The 15,129-nt window shown below is 49.0% G+C and overlaps 1 protein-coding gene across 4 annotated transcripts in view; it reads right to left on the bottom strand.

The window, feature by feature from the left end:
• The window catches only part of ADGRB3 (adhesion G protein-coupled receptor B3), a 1,641,523-nt gene that overhangs the window by 677,771 nt on the left and 948,623 nt on the right, over positions 1 to 15,129 (bottom strand). The window lies entirely within an intron of this gene.

Raw genomic sequence — 15,129 nt, 5'->3', positions numbered from 1 at the left:
GCATTTAGTGCAGGGCCATACAGACGGCCCCCGGGGACCAGTGCCAGAGAATGGTAGGTTTCAGCCCTAGGATGGTAAACACAGGGAAAAAAGGGGTGTGTTTTGATTTCAATAAAAAGACCTGTAACAGAGCTCCTGGCACGTGTCGGTTCAAACATAATTGTGGCTTCTGTGGTAACGCATCACATCCCGAGTCAAAATATCTCAAAAAGTCCATGGAGAAAGGTGCCAGGAAGCAGGATTGAGTGAACTTTACTAGAATTAGCCAGCTCCCCCATAAACATTTCCACCATGATTCCTTGGTTAAACGTTTACAACTGCCCGGAAGCTGCACGAGTTATCAGAGAGGGGATCCTGACAGGTTTTGGGATACCGGCGCAGGGTTACAAGGGGGTGGCGTACTGCAGGAACCAACTTTCAGTTAGGGAAAATGGTAATATTGCAGCAGCAAAGATTGAGAAGGAGATCAGACTGGGTAGAGTGGCAGGCCCATTTGATATCGTCCCAATGGCAGATTTCGTATGCTCACCCCTGGGAGTGGTGCCCAAGAAAGTGCAAGGTGAATTCCGCCTAAGACACAATTTATCAGCACCACGGGGGAATTCTGTGAATGAAGCAATTTCTGATACATTGTGTAGTGTAAAATATGCATCTTTTGACCAAGTGGTGGATATGCTTAGGCACTTAGGGCAGGGGGTATTGCTGGCAAAAATGTGACATCGAATCCGCTTTCCGTCTGTTGCCTGTGCACCCTTAGGATTTTCACCTTCTAGGTTTCCAATTTCAAGGACAGTACTATGTGGACAAATGCATGCCAATGGGTTGTTCAGTGTCTTGTGCCTATTTTGAGAAGTTTAGCTCATTCTTGGAGTGGGCTTTCAGGCAGGGCACGGGTCACCAACGGGTGTTGCATTATCTTGATGATTTTCTTTTCCTGGGGGAGCCAAAATCAGAGGAGTGCGGGGATGCATTAACAGGGTTCTGCACACTCATGCAGGAGTTCGGGGTGCCATTGGCGCCCGGCAAAACAGTTGCCCCTAGCACAAGGATAGAAATCCTGGGAATCGAGTTGGATTCTGTCCAGGGGGTGCCCAGGTTGCCTGAGGAGAAGGTTGAGGATTTCAGGGCAACGTTACAGCAGTGCTTAGCAAAGGAGAAGGTGACTCTGCCTCAGTTACAACAAGAAGTGGGTCAATTGAATTTTGCACTTCGCATAATCCCCATGGCACGCCCATTTTCCCGCACCATCGCACAGGCCATGTCCGGCCTCAGAGAGAAGCACCATTACACTAGGCTATCCAGCGAGATCAAGCAGGACATGCTTATTTGGAAGGCATTTTTGCGCGATTTCAATGGTAGAGTGGTGTGGCCTATCCCACCCAGGTCCAGCCCTGAAGTGGGTCTGATGACAGACGCAGCGTGCAGTAAGGGTTTTGGTGCCATTCTGGGGTCTGCATGGGTTGCACAGAGGTGGTCAGGGTGGTGGAGGGACGCAGGACTCACAAGTAACATTAGCTTTCTGGAGCTCTTCCCCATACTGGTAGCACTGGCTGTGTGGCCTGAACAATTGAGAGAACAGTCTGTGATATTTTGGTCAGACAACATGGCCGTGGTGGAATGCATCAATAACCAAGCAGTTAAGTACAGCATGATCCTGCGACTTTTAAAAGAAATTGTCTTGCAATGTATGAGATTGAATTGACCTTTTAGAGCTAAACACGTACCTGATGTATTAAATCATGCTGCAGATGCATTGTCTCATTTTAAAATACAGGCTTTCAGATCCCACCTCCCAGAGGCAGCGCTACAGCCAACACCTTTCCCCGAACTACTTTGGCAGCTTGGTGCCCCCAGTTATCGGACCTCGTGGCAGCTAGCCTAACACAAAGGACCAGGAGAGCGTATGAAGGGGCACAGCCAGATAGGCGGAGACCAATAGGTCTGAACACATTAGCTAAGTTGCTGACCGCTTTGCACCAGGTGTGTATCTCTCCAGGAGAGGTTATGCTGTTTCAGGCGGCTTTCTGTCTGGCATTTTACGGTGCCTTCCGGGTGGGGGAACTGATACCAAGAAACAAGACGAACTGGCAAGGGGACCTACAGGTAGAGCATGTTAAGTTAATAGGTGATTCCATATGGATCACTTTGACCAGGTCTAAGATGGATCAGGGAGGAAAGGGCGAGAGCATAGTGCTTCACAGAGCTAAAGGTAGCACATGCTGCCCTATTGCCAGCCTAGAGACTTTCCTGGCACAGCGGCCGTCGGCCATCTCAGGGCCACTCCTAATACATCAGGACAGGTCACCCCTCACTATTTTTCAATTCAAAAGAGTCATGGCTTTGGCCATGCAATGCGCTGGCTTAGATTCAGCTAATTTTGGGACTCACTCCTTTAGGATTGGAGCGGCCACACAGGCAGTGGCCGTGGGTCTCGGGGGCGAACAAGTAAAAAGGATCGGCAGGTTGTCCTCGAATTGCTCTAAATGCTACGTGCGGCTGCACATGCTCTAGTATTAGCTGCCTCATCGCGTGGGGTCCCCTTTGCGTCAGGTTAACTACGTGTCTTTCTTTCTGTGACTCAGGAGGAAGCTCACAAAAATGATACACGGTTACGATATACAACACGTTGTGTGGATGTGTTAACCGGTAGATGTAGCGGTGCACTGACCATTGTTCAATTTTGTGTTCGCTTACAGTTTCTTCATCCTGTGACTCAGGGGAGAAGTCTGCATCTGTCCACATTCATGATAAGAGGAAGCCACAGTATTACTCAGACAAACGACAGTCAACAGTACAGGAGCAGACGGCTCAGGTCATGGTCCACGTTCACTCTTGGTGCCCACAACAGCGGGAAGTTTGGCTCATTGGCCACTCCTATGTGCGTCGTTTACAAACTTACTTTTCAGGGGCTCACGAGGCCAGAGCGCGTAAGTTAGGAGCAAAGATAAGCTTTCATTGGAAGGGTGGATTGTGCGTGGGGCAATTAAGGGACCTGGTGAACCGCGCTTTAAAGCAAAGTAAGGGACCACCAGCGATCTGGATCCTGCACCTCGGGGGCAACGACTTGGCGCGCCTAGGGCAACGATGGTTAGTTGAGGAACTGCATAGCAAAGTGGGGTGGCTAGCAAGACAGTGCCCCAAGGCAGTCATAGTCTGGTCTCACATGATCCCTAGGTTCCACTGAAGGGGAGGGGAATCAGTTTGGGCGTTGAACCGTGCAGTAAAGCGGGTCAACAGTAAGTTTGATAAACTGTTCAGGACGACAAAATTAAAATCAATAGGACATGGGTATATTCAAGGTGAGCAGTTCTTTCTGCAAGACGGGGTTCATCTATCATCCAAGGGGAATGGGGCGTTTATGGAAGACATTTTTTTTCATGGCTGGAGACCACGGGCCTCAGGGCATGACCTCCTAGTGAGCTCAGGGGGATGCCAGATAGTTGGGCAAATGTGGCGGTAAGGTCATGATTGGTAAGCCTAGTTTTAGGCCCTGAGCGGCCAGCATCATGTAACTCCAGGGGCAGTGACAGCCGGTCAGTAGGCTGTAGGTGTGCGGGGGTCAGGAGAGACACTCTTTCCAGTAGGCCTGTGGCCACCCTCGCACGTGCATGCGCATCAGCGCGCAAGTATGTAGAACTGCCGCCCCCGTTAGGGAGGTTAAGGTGCTGGGCGTAGGGGGGGCCCGGGGGAAAGTATCCGTCCGATAAGCTGTACCCCCTCCAGTGGAGTAGTACCCTTAGCAAGCTCTGGGGCTGCCCGTCATTGACCTTGCCATAGGCACTAGAGGGGACACGCAGAAAGTAAAGTATATGCATTGTTAGATTACGTTAGGAACTGAGTTTGTATTAGAATATGTTAAGGTTAGTCAAATGATATTATGTATCTATCAGTGTATCTGGACTTTCTGCGTAAAGTGTAACAATGTAAATTACTAATTAATGTTTGCATGTAATAAATACAGCCAGGGGGTCACTCCCCTTAATCCAAAAAATTAGTGTGGTTTGACATGCTTGCATGTGGGAGGGAGCACCTTCTCAACCGAGGTTTATCTGGGGTTTATAGTACAAGAAGGGACTTAGGCAGTATCAGACCATACAGATAATCTTACAATGAATTAAGATGTCTTGCATACACAGCTTCGAAAGATCAAAATCCTGCGTCGCCCTTAACGCCGCCACACACTCCACCCCAAGTCCCCTGGTCGTTTTGGTTTGTAGCTGCACCTACTCTTTTCCATTGAAAACACCTACTATACCTATCCATAATTTATTGTTTTAGATCGTATTACACAGTTATACCACCTTGGAAAATCTTCCCTACAACTGGGCCGGTCGAGTAGCCTTGAGCTCTGGATGTACATTTTAAGGCCTCAGTAGATACTTTATCACTGGGTGCATGAGGTAACAGATGTACACATTTTGTAGTTGATTTTTACTGATATAATCCTGAAAGCAGCCCACACTTCATCATTATGTGAGGGCACTTTAAAATGCACTAATTACAGTTCATGTCATGTTAAATTGTATGACTCATCATCTGGTATGACCTATAATTAATGCAGTCCCTGTCTTAAAGCATTACAAAACACTGCCTCCAACTCTTCTGGCATCTGTTAAACTCACCAGCTGCCACCATTTAAATCTACACAGTTGTCACGCGACAATGTTTTTTACCGTAGCTTCATTTTTTAACGCTGTCTCTGTTAAGATTTCTCAAATGGGGCACCTTGTTTTATTTCTTTTTTTTACCTCTGATGCATTAACAGTTGGCTTTGTCCTTAGTTATATGAGCTGCATAATCTATTGTCCAAGGAGTTATCTTCCTTTCGTACACATTCTCCCATACATTGCCATATGAAAATTCCGAATATAGAAATAAGGTCATTGATAACTGCATACGTGTGCACATATTTGCAGTGCTGGTCTAAAAAGAAGAGATAGAACACATCCAGTGCTCTGTACGAGGCTTACACATGACAGCACAGACTCAGCAACTAGGCAGAGACAGCCTGGTTCTTGGTGAGTTACAGCTCCCACCAGTAACCCCTGGTGTGTGTCACCGAGTTTTGGTACCGGTACCAGAGATGATCCAAGACCTCCTCTTGGACGTTTTGCTTGGCTTTAAGAGGTTCTTATGAGTTTTTGTGATTCGCACTTTGCTCTGGTTTGTTTTTTCCACATCCCATGGCACATTCTCCTTCACACATGACTAGTTTACGGTTTGAGGCTTGAGGCTAAGGTTAGTTCTTAATGATGGGTGGCACCGGCAATGAGTGCTGTTGCCACACGGCAGCACTAAGCAGTGTGAGCATGGAGCACTTACAGTAGGATGGCTAAAGTACCATTTTAATTTTGCAGGATGCTTCACTTTTGCAGAAATACATTTGTATACATAGACACTTTGCTCACATGGCCCAATGACGAGATGTTAATTAGGGATGGGCGGAACTCCCGGAATTTGACCACAGATTTCTGTGCTTACATAAAAACTTCACGAGATTCCGCAGAGTTCCACCAACGGGCATAAATAGGCACATCGTGCTGCTCTCACTGTGATTTAGCAATGTTCCACGCTGAAAGAGCAGCACAAATTGCACCACGCAAGCACCAGAGTGTGCAGCAACTCAAGTTGATTTTGTTGCACCCTGGGTATATTTTCTACTCGAGCGGCAGGCTTCTGACCATGAATGGTGACGACTGCCTCTGACTGCCCATATTAGAAAAATCTCTCCGGTTATCTCCTAGAGACCGGAAACCATGCTAGGGCATGCCAATCTTGCACGCGCTTGACAACTTACTGTTTTGAAGCTGCACGTGAGAAAAATAGTTCAATGCGGTGATTGGCGGAATTTGGCCAGAACTCCCTGTTACAAGAGTAATGAGCAGTCGCCAAAATTCTGCCAATTCTGAGGGCAGAACAGAATCTTCCACTCAACCCCATTGTTTATTTTTGGGGCTATGAGTCATTGAGCACATGTTTTGGTTTCATTCCAACACGCCCTTTTCTAAATCAGACCCTGTTTTCTATAAAAGATATATAATTTGACCAGACATTGATGTTATCAAGAGCATTTACTGTCTCATACTATGTCATTGTTGCAATTCTAGCAATACCTACTCTCTAACCTATTAATCTCATCAGCCATTCACAAGAACTCACATGGACTCCACCACTGATCACACATAACTCCTATTATTCTGATCTTCCACAAATAAACTTGAGAACACGTAGTGAATGATTTCTAGGGAACACAAGACTAACGCCAGTAACCAACAGTAATTGGATTGCCCACTAATCTTGGGTTCCGGAATACCGTGATACTTGATGTAAAGCACCTCAGTGCCTGATCACAGGTAGTAAGCGCTATATAAATCCAATTGCAACACAATCCAACAAACCTCTATTGCTAAATATGTGTATAACTCGACATTGATTTAGTAGGGTGAGGGCCTGACCTGGCTCCCTTCCTGGAAAGGCACTTTCTGCCAGATTCTGGTGTGCAAGCCAAATGTGTCTGCTGTTGCTAAACTAATGCTGATAACATTAGTTGATTCAAGGAAGGGCTGTTGTAAACACGAATAGTGGAATACGGCATTTTGTAAACTCATCAATCTTGGGAAAGAAGGGTTTTCTGTTTAGATTCTCAACATAAAGACCAATATTGTCCACATAAAATACGCAACCAAGTTTCATAAATTAATGCATTTCATTTTATTGATATGAAGATTAGAAGAACTACTTTTGCTAATGATAAAAAAACTTCAAGTGGCCAATCCGACTGAAGGATATGATGACAGATACATAACTAAAACTAACAAGAGTCATCCAGGTAAAAAAAAAAAGCACATTATATAAGGCTCAACCTCTATGCACACTATGTTTCACTGTGCCTCTTTCAAAATATCACTGTGCACGCGAGTGACGGAGTGTGTGATCTGCAACTTTCAGACCTGGAACACCTCACCTATCAATTAAGGGCCCCATCCTTCATGTGAGCTGTTTTAACAGGAAGCAGAAACTACCAGTACCAGAATGCACGCAGGGGTGGCCTTGAGGGAATGTCCGGTGCCATCTTCCCGAGGGGACTTGAACCCCGTACTGTCTGCTGGAGGGGGGTGAACTGCAGAGCACACCCTGTTGGCAGTGTCCCAGGTCTGTACTCGATTTCCTTTTTAGGTGGGTGGGGAAGAACTTACCCTTGTTAAGTAATATGGCAGATTGCACCCCTTTAGTGTGGGGCACCCGAAGAGTGCCAGGATGTCTGACTCCACAGCAAAGGGTGCTCCTTGGAGCCCTGGGAATGGTGCGAGCCCATCTCATTGGGCGCACTTTGAGACATGGTAAACAAGAACACTGTATTTTTCATGTGGGAGCATTTGATATTAAAAATAAGGCCCCTGAGACCACAATAATGCACATTTAAATAAATCCCTAAAGCAGTAACGAGTGCGAAACACTGTTTTTCTCTGTTTTGTGTCCTTTCTAAGAGTACCGCCGAGTAGGAGCCCCCTGCAGGAGCTCTTGGGTTGGGGATCACCATTTCGGTGTATATCCATAGGTTAACCCATCCATCTACCCTTCCCTCCTCCCGAGATCGTATGCCTAGCTCCCTGGGATAACATTGAACGAGGGAGACTTACCAGCATTGGAGATTTCCTGCTCCCCGCCGGATCGAGCGCTACGGGGTACCTCACATAGCCCTTCCACCTCTGATGGTCGCTGAGCCATGGTACAATTTGCAGAGACGGATTGCGGGCCCCCGGTGAGCCTCCAGACCTGTCCACGTCGGGGATTTTTCATGGTGGAGCCTCTCGGGGCTCCATGCACGGCAGCCTTACAGACGCCTTCAAGGATCGTCACAGCGCGACCCTGGTGAGTGCCGATGCACCGCGCCGCTCCCTGGCAAGCAGTAGCACCATTACCGTGCTGCCCTTCGCCCATGGAGCTGGGTCTGCGAGTTGCGTCTGCGCACTGCGGGTGTCCGAGCCTCTCCCGACACAGCCGCTGATGCGGGAAGGTGATGCAGGAGCCCTCTATTTTCCCTGGGAGTGCTGTTCGCAGGAGTGCTCGGGAAAAGATTGTGGATTGGCGCTTGTCTCCCTCCGTCTGTGCCGCCCCGACCTCGACGCCCATCAAGGATTATGACGACGCTGATGACACTCTGGAAGCACAGTCCAGTGTCATTGCAGTTACGTTTGGGTACATTGTGAAAGCGCCTAGATAACGCAAGTCTCTGTTGCATTCCTGCAATGTCAGCACACATACTCGACACCGGTTGTGGTGTCCTGGTATGCTGGAAGTGATCCTCACTCAGCAAGGCTGGCGTCCATTTTGCAAGTTGGTGGCTGTTTATCTTTACTGGTGCTGATCACCGTCCTCATCTGACAGGCTTGGTCATGGTTTATGCTTCCTTGAAAGCTGTGAGGATGCCTCTTATAGATCGTTGATAGGGATTCAATGAAAAGGTGGGCATCTCACTGATAACTTAGAAAGTACTTCACCCCTAAGCTGCCATAAACAGAGAAACAGGACTACACCATCAGAGGTCCACTTAACAGACAGCGAAAGTGGACTACAGTTAAGTGGGAGGTCTTTGAAGAAAACACTTATTGAAAGCAAAATAGGACCACAATGCAGGAACAGGTCGATGAAGGCTAAAGAGCGGCCATCTTGAACTGGTACTGAAAACTAATTACTAATTCCGACTGCATCGCAAGAACAAGGTTAAGGAGCGGCCATCGTGAAATGGTACCGAGTACCGAATACTAAATAATATTAGCGCACACGGAAGGGTCTGATACCAGAAGGAGAGAGAAAAAAAAATGGATAAAAACCTTGAACCTTCAGTCCATCATGCCTTTACCATTCTCTACCCACCCGATCTCTTCAAAAATGCAGCAAAGAAATTCAAGCACAGGCTAATGGTAACCCATCCTGAGACTCTTATTTCACTTGCTCACTTTGCCACTGGATGCAAGCAAGCCTGGCTGAAGACGGCTGAAATGCCAGAAACCGGTCCTAGGAAGCTTGTTTCCGGTCCAGGGAAGACATGGCTTGGCAGTTCGGGCTGGACTGTTCCCATGAGGCACAGGGTCAGACTGATTTGCATATGGCCATGTCTGAACTGGGGTGGCAGAGTGGGCTAAAGAACGGTGATGGATTAAACCCAGATCAGTTGACTGGGGGTGAGTGCTTGCAATGTTCAACACTCCGTCCATCATTTCCTTTGGTTTTTGCTTTGTTCGCCATAAGTTGGCAGGGTATGCTCAGACGTGAGTCCCTTGCTCACTTTGACACTGGATTCAAGCAAGCCTGGCTGAAGATGGCTGAAATGCCAGAAACCGGTCCTAGGAAGCTTGTTTCCGGTCCAGGGAAGACATGGCTTGGCAGTTCGGGCTGGACTGTTCCCATGAGGCACAGGGTCAGGCTGATTTGCATATGGCCATGTCTGAACTGGGGTGGCAGAGTGGGCTAAAGAACGGTGATGGATTAAACCCAGATCAGTTGACTGGGGGTGAGTGCTTGCAATGTTCAACACTCCGTCCATCATTTCCTTTGGTTTTTTCTTTGTTCGCCATAAGTTGGCAGGGTATGCTCAGACGTGAGTCCCTTGCTCACTTTGCCACTGGATTCAAGCAAACCTGGCTGAAGACGGCTGAAATGCCATAAACCGGTCCTAGGAAGCTTGTTTCCGGTCCAGGGAAGACATGGCTTGGCAGTTCGGGCTGGACTGTTCCCATGAGGCACAGGGTCAGACTGATTTGCATATGGCCATGTCTGAACTGGGGTGGCAGAGTGGGCTAAAGAACGGTGATGGATTAAACCCAGATCTATTGACTGGGGGTGAGTGCTTGCAATGTTCAACACTCCGTCCATCATTTCCTTTGGTTTTTGCTTTGTTCGCCATAAGTTGGCAGGGTATGCTCAGACGTGAGTCACTTGCTCACTTTGCCACTGGATTCAAGCAAGCCTGGCTGAAGACGGCTGAAATGCCAGAAACCGGTCCTAGGAAGCTTGTTTCCGGTCCAGGGAAGACATGGCTTGGCAGTTCGGGCTGGACTGTTCCCATGAGGCACAGGGTCAGACTGATTTGCATATGGCCATGTCTGAACTGGGGTGGCAGAGTGGGCTAAAGAACGGTGATGGATTAAACCCAGATCATTTGACTGGGGGTGAGTGCTTGCAATGTTCAACACTCCGTCCATCATTTTCTTTGGTTTTTGCTTTGTTCGCCATAAGTTGGCAGGGTATGCTCAGATGTGAGTCCCTTGCTCACTTTGCCACTGGATTCAAGCAAGCCTGGCTGAAGACGGCTGAAATGCCAGAAACCGGTCCTAGGAAGCTTGTTTCCGGTCCAGGGAAGACATGGCTTGGCAGTTCGGGCTGGACTGTTCCCATGAGGCACAGGGTCAGACTGATTTGCATATGGCCATGTCTGAACTGGGGTGGCAGAGTGGGCTAAAGAACGGTGATGGATTAAACCCAGATCAGTTGACTGGGGGTGAGTGCTTGCAATGTTCAACACTCCGTCCATCATTTCCTTTGGTTTTTGCTTTGTTCGCCATAAGTTGGCAGGGTATGCTCAGACGTGAGTCCCTTGCTCACTTTGCCACTGGATTCAAGCAAGCCTGGCTGAAGACGGCTGAAATGCCAGAAACCGGTCCTAGGAAGCTTGTTTCCGGTCCAGGGAAGACATGGCTTGGCAGTTCGGGCTGGACTGTTCCCATGAGGCACAGGGTCAGACTGATTTGCATATGGCCATGTCTGAACTGGGGTGGCAGAGTGGGCTAAAGAACGGTGATGGATTAAACCCAGATCAGTTGACTGGGGGTGAGTGCTTGCAATGTTCAACACTCCGTCCATCATTTCCTTTGGTTTTTGCTTTGTTCGCCATAAGTTGGCAGGGTATGCTCAGACGTGAGTCCCTTGCTCACTTTGACACTGGATTCAAGCAAGCCTGGCTGAAGATGGCTGAAATGCCAGAAACCGGTCCTAGGAAGCTTGTTTCCGGTCCAGGGAAGACATGGCTTGGCAGTTCGGGCTGGACTGTTCCCATGAGGCACAGGGTCAGGCTGATTTGCATATGGCCATGTCTGAACTGGGGTGGCAGAGTGGGCTAAAGAACGGTGATGGATTAAACCCAGATCAGTTGACTGGGGGTGAGTGCTTGCAATGTTCAACACTCCGTCCATCATTTCCTTTGGTTTTTTCTTTGTTCGCCATAAGTTGGCAGGGTATGCTCAGACGTGAGTCCCTTGCTCACTTTGCCACTGGATTCAAGCAAACCTGGCTGAAGACGGCTGAAATGCCATAAACCGGTCCTAGGAAGCTTGTTTCCGGTCCAGGGAAGACATGGCTTGGCAGTTCGGGCTGGACTGTTCCCATGAGGCACAGGGTCAGACTGATTTGCATATGGCCATGTCTGAACTGGGGTGGCAGAGTGGGCTAAAGAACGGTGATGGATTAAACCCAGATCTATTGACTGGGGGTGAGTGCTTGCAATGTTCAACACTCCGTCCATCATTTCCTTTGGTTTTTGCTTTGTTCGCCATAAGTTGGCAGGGTATGCTCAGACGTGAGTCACTTGCTCACTTTGCCACTGGATTCAAGCAAGCCTGGCTGAAGACGGCTGAAATGCCAGAAACCGGTCCTAGGAAGCTTGTTTCCGGTCCAGGGAAGACATGGCTTGGCAGTTCGGGCTGGACTGTTCCCATGAGGCACAGGGTCAGACTGATTTGCATATGGCCATGTCTGAACTGGGGTGGCAGAGTGGGCTAAAGAACGGTGATGGATTAAACCCAGATCATTTGACTGGGGGTGAGTGCTTGCAATGTTCAACACTCCGTCCATCATTTTCTTTGGTTTTTGCTTTGTTCGCCATAAGTTGGCAGGGTATGCTCAGATGTGAGTCCCTTGCTCACTTTGCCACTGGATTCAAGCAAGCCTGGCTGAAGACGGCTGAAATGCCAGAAACCGGTCCTAGGAAGCTTGTTTCCGGTCCAGGGAAGACATGGCTTGGCAGTTCGGGCTGGACTGTTCCCATGAGGCACAGGGTCAGACTGATTTGCATATGGCCATGTCTGAACTGGGGTGGCAGAGTGGGCTAAAGAACGGTGATGGATTAAACCCAGATCAGTTGACTGGGGGTGAGTGCTTGCAATGTTCAACACTCCGTCCATCATTTCCTTTGGTTTTTGCTTTGTTCGCCATAAGTTGGCAGGGTATGCTCAGACGTGAGTCCCTTGCTCACTTTGCCACTGGATTCAAGCAAGCCTGGCTGAAGACGGCTGAAATGCCAGAAACCGGTCATAGGAAGCTTGTTTCCGGTCCAGGGAAGACATGGCTTGGCAGTTCGGGCTGGACTGTTCCCATGAGGCACAGGGTCAGACTGATTTGCATATGGCCATGTCTGAACTGGGGTGGCAGAGTGGGCTAAAGAACGGTAATGGATTAAACCCAGATCAGTTGACTGGGGGTGAGTGCTTGCAATGTTCAACACTCCGTCCATCATTTCCTTTGGTTTTTGCTTTGTTCGCCAAGAGTTGGCAGGGTATGCTCAGACGTGAGTCCCTTGCTCACTTTGCCACTGGATTCAAGCAAGCCTGGCTGAAGACGGCTGAAATGCCAGAAACCGGTCCTAGGAAGCTCGTTTCCGGTCCAGGGAAGACATGGCTTGGCAGTTCGGGCTGGACTGTTCCCATGAGGCACAGGGTCAGACTGATTTGCATATGGCCATGTCTGAACTGGGGTGGCAGAGTGGGCTAAAGAACGGTGATGGATTAAACCCAGATCAGTTGACTGGGGGTGAGTGCTTGCAATGTTCAACACTCCGTCCATCATTTCCTTTGGTTTTTACTCTTATTTCAGACCCATACTTCTGCATCAGCAAAGGCATATTATCCAACGACCTTATCTTCCACACAAAGAAACGCGCCCAGTGGAGAAACATCTTTCACTCGATGCTGCGAATCTCCAATGTTAAAAAAATCCAACATGCCTTCAAATTGTCAGTAACAGCTTCAGTCTTTTGCCCAGCGAATGCCACTATCACCATCTATAACAACGGTAATATCCTTATACAAGCCTCCGACGCCAATCTAGTTATCTTAGACAGGATCTTCCCTACTCTCAAGAAAGCAGTAATCAGCAAGAATAGCACACTCCCCGCATCTCACCATCTTCAGTCTCTAGATGACATCCCAATTCCACGACAAAGCCCCATATCAAATTCCTCCGAACTGACCTCTTCTCACACTCCCAACCAGCTCTAACTCCCAGCCACGGTGGTCACAACTACAATCGGGTTCCAAGGCCCAGGAGGGACTGGGCTGCCTGCCGCTACCAACCATTTCATTACAGACACACTCACTGATTCCTTCACCCCAATCACATCAGTGGCTTCCACACCTGGATCCCCCAGCCTAGAAGGGACAGGGTTAATCTTAACCACCAATCGCGGCATTGATGATTCATCGCGGTTATCCCCGTCGACCATGAATAAAGCCATCAACCCGGACTCCACCCACGTATTGTCTCTATCCCCACTATCATCTAACTTGGATTACATAGATCTCCCGGACCCTCTGTCTAACACGACACCTGATCCGACATTAACGCCTTCAATTCTCATTTCACCCATCCGAACACAACATACTATGGCCAGTCCACACACCGACTGGGACCCCACGACAAATCTCATTCATCTTACCACGCCGACCCCTAATGATTATATCCCCTTACAACCGGAGAACCTCCTCACACATACAGACTCTACCTGCAGACCACCCTTTACACATACTACTAACCTTCCTAACTCCATCTGGTCTACACGATTCAATGAGTTAGCCTTAGATCTAGCCCATCTCAAGGCCGAGATGCATAACCTATCTAAGATCACCAATGAACTACTAAACGTGCACAGAGCCACCAACGCTATTGTGAACCAATTCAGTCTCCAAACTAGCAGATTCCTCACCGATAACTCAAAAACACGAGAAAACTAGTCAGAGCAACCAAATCAGTCCACAAATTAGTAGTTTCATCCCCAAGATCTTAAACCCTGACAACAATACTCAAATTAACTTACCTTCCCCCTCTTGGCCTAGGAGGACAAACGTTGAACTATCCGACAGCGACATAGACGACCTCCTCTTATGTTATACCTTAGCAATAGATAAAAGTTCATCACAATGTGGCACTATCCAATCCATTCAAACCAACCCCTTCAGGGGACCTACCCACAACAACAGATCCGTAAACCGTGATAATCTCACGTGAATGGGTCCACACACCAGTGCTGGAGGGAGAGCTGGGCAGTAGCGTGAATGGGTCCACACACCAGTGCTGGAGGGAGAGCTGGCAGTAGCATGACTGGGTCCACTCACCAGTGCTGGAGGGAGAGCTAGGCAGTAGCGTGAATGGGTCCACACACCAGTGCTGGAGGGAGTGGTGGGCAGTAGCGTGAATGGGTCCACACACCAGTGCTGGAGGGAGAGCTGGCAGTAGCGTGACTGGGTCCACACACCAGTGCTGGAGGGAGAGCTGGGCAGTAGCGTGACTGGGTCCACACACCAATGCTGGAGGGAGAGCTGGCAGTAGCGTGACTAGGTCCACACACCAGTGCTGGAGGGAGAGCTGGGCAGTAGCTTGAATGGGTCCACACACCAGGGCTGGAGGGAGTATTGGGCAGTAGCGTGAATGGGTGCACACACCAGTGCTGGAGGGAGAGCTGCCAGTAGCGTGACTGGGTCCACACACCAGTGCTGGAGGGAGAGCTGGCAGTAGAGTGACTGAGTCCACACACCATTGCTGGAGGGAGAGCTGGCAGTAGTGTGACTGGGTCCACACACCAGTGATGGAGGGAGTGCTGGGCAGTAGCGTGAATGGGTCCACACACCAGTGCTGGAGGGAGAGCTGGGCAGTAGCGTGAATGGGTCCACACACCAGTGCTGGTGGGAGAACTGGGCTGTAGCGTGAATGGGTCCACACACCAGTGCTGGAGGGAGTGCTGTGCAGTAGCGTGAATGGGTACACACACCAGTGCCGGAGGGAGTGCTGGGCAGTAGCGTGAATGGGTCCACACACCAGTGCTGGAGGGAGAGCTGGGCAGTAGCGTGAATGGGTCCACAC

The sequence above is a fragment of the Triturus cristatus genome, chromosome 6 (assembly GCF_964204655.1).
Source record: "Triturus cristatus chromosome 6, aTriCri1.1, whole genome shotgun sequence".
Lineage (NCBI taxonomy): Eukaryota > Metazoa > Chordata > Amphibia > Caudata > Salamandridae > Triturus > Triturus cristatus.
This window is presented reverse-complemented; position numbering and strand designations above follow the sequence as displayed.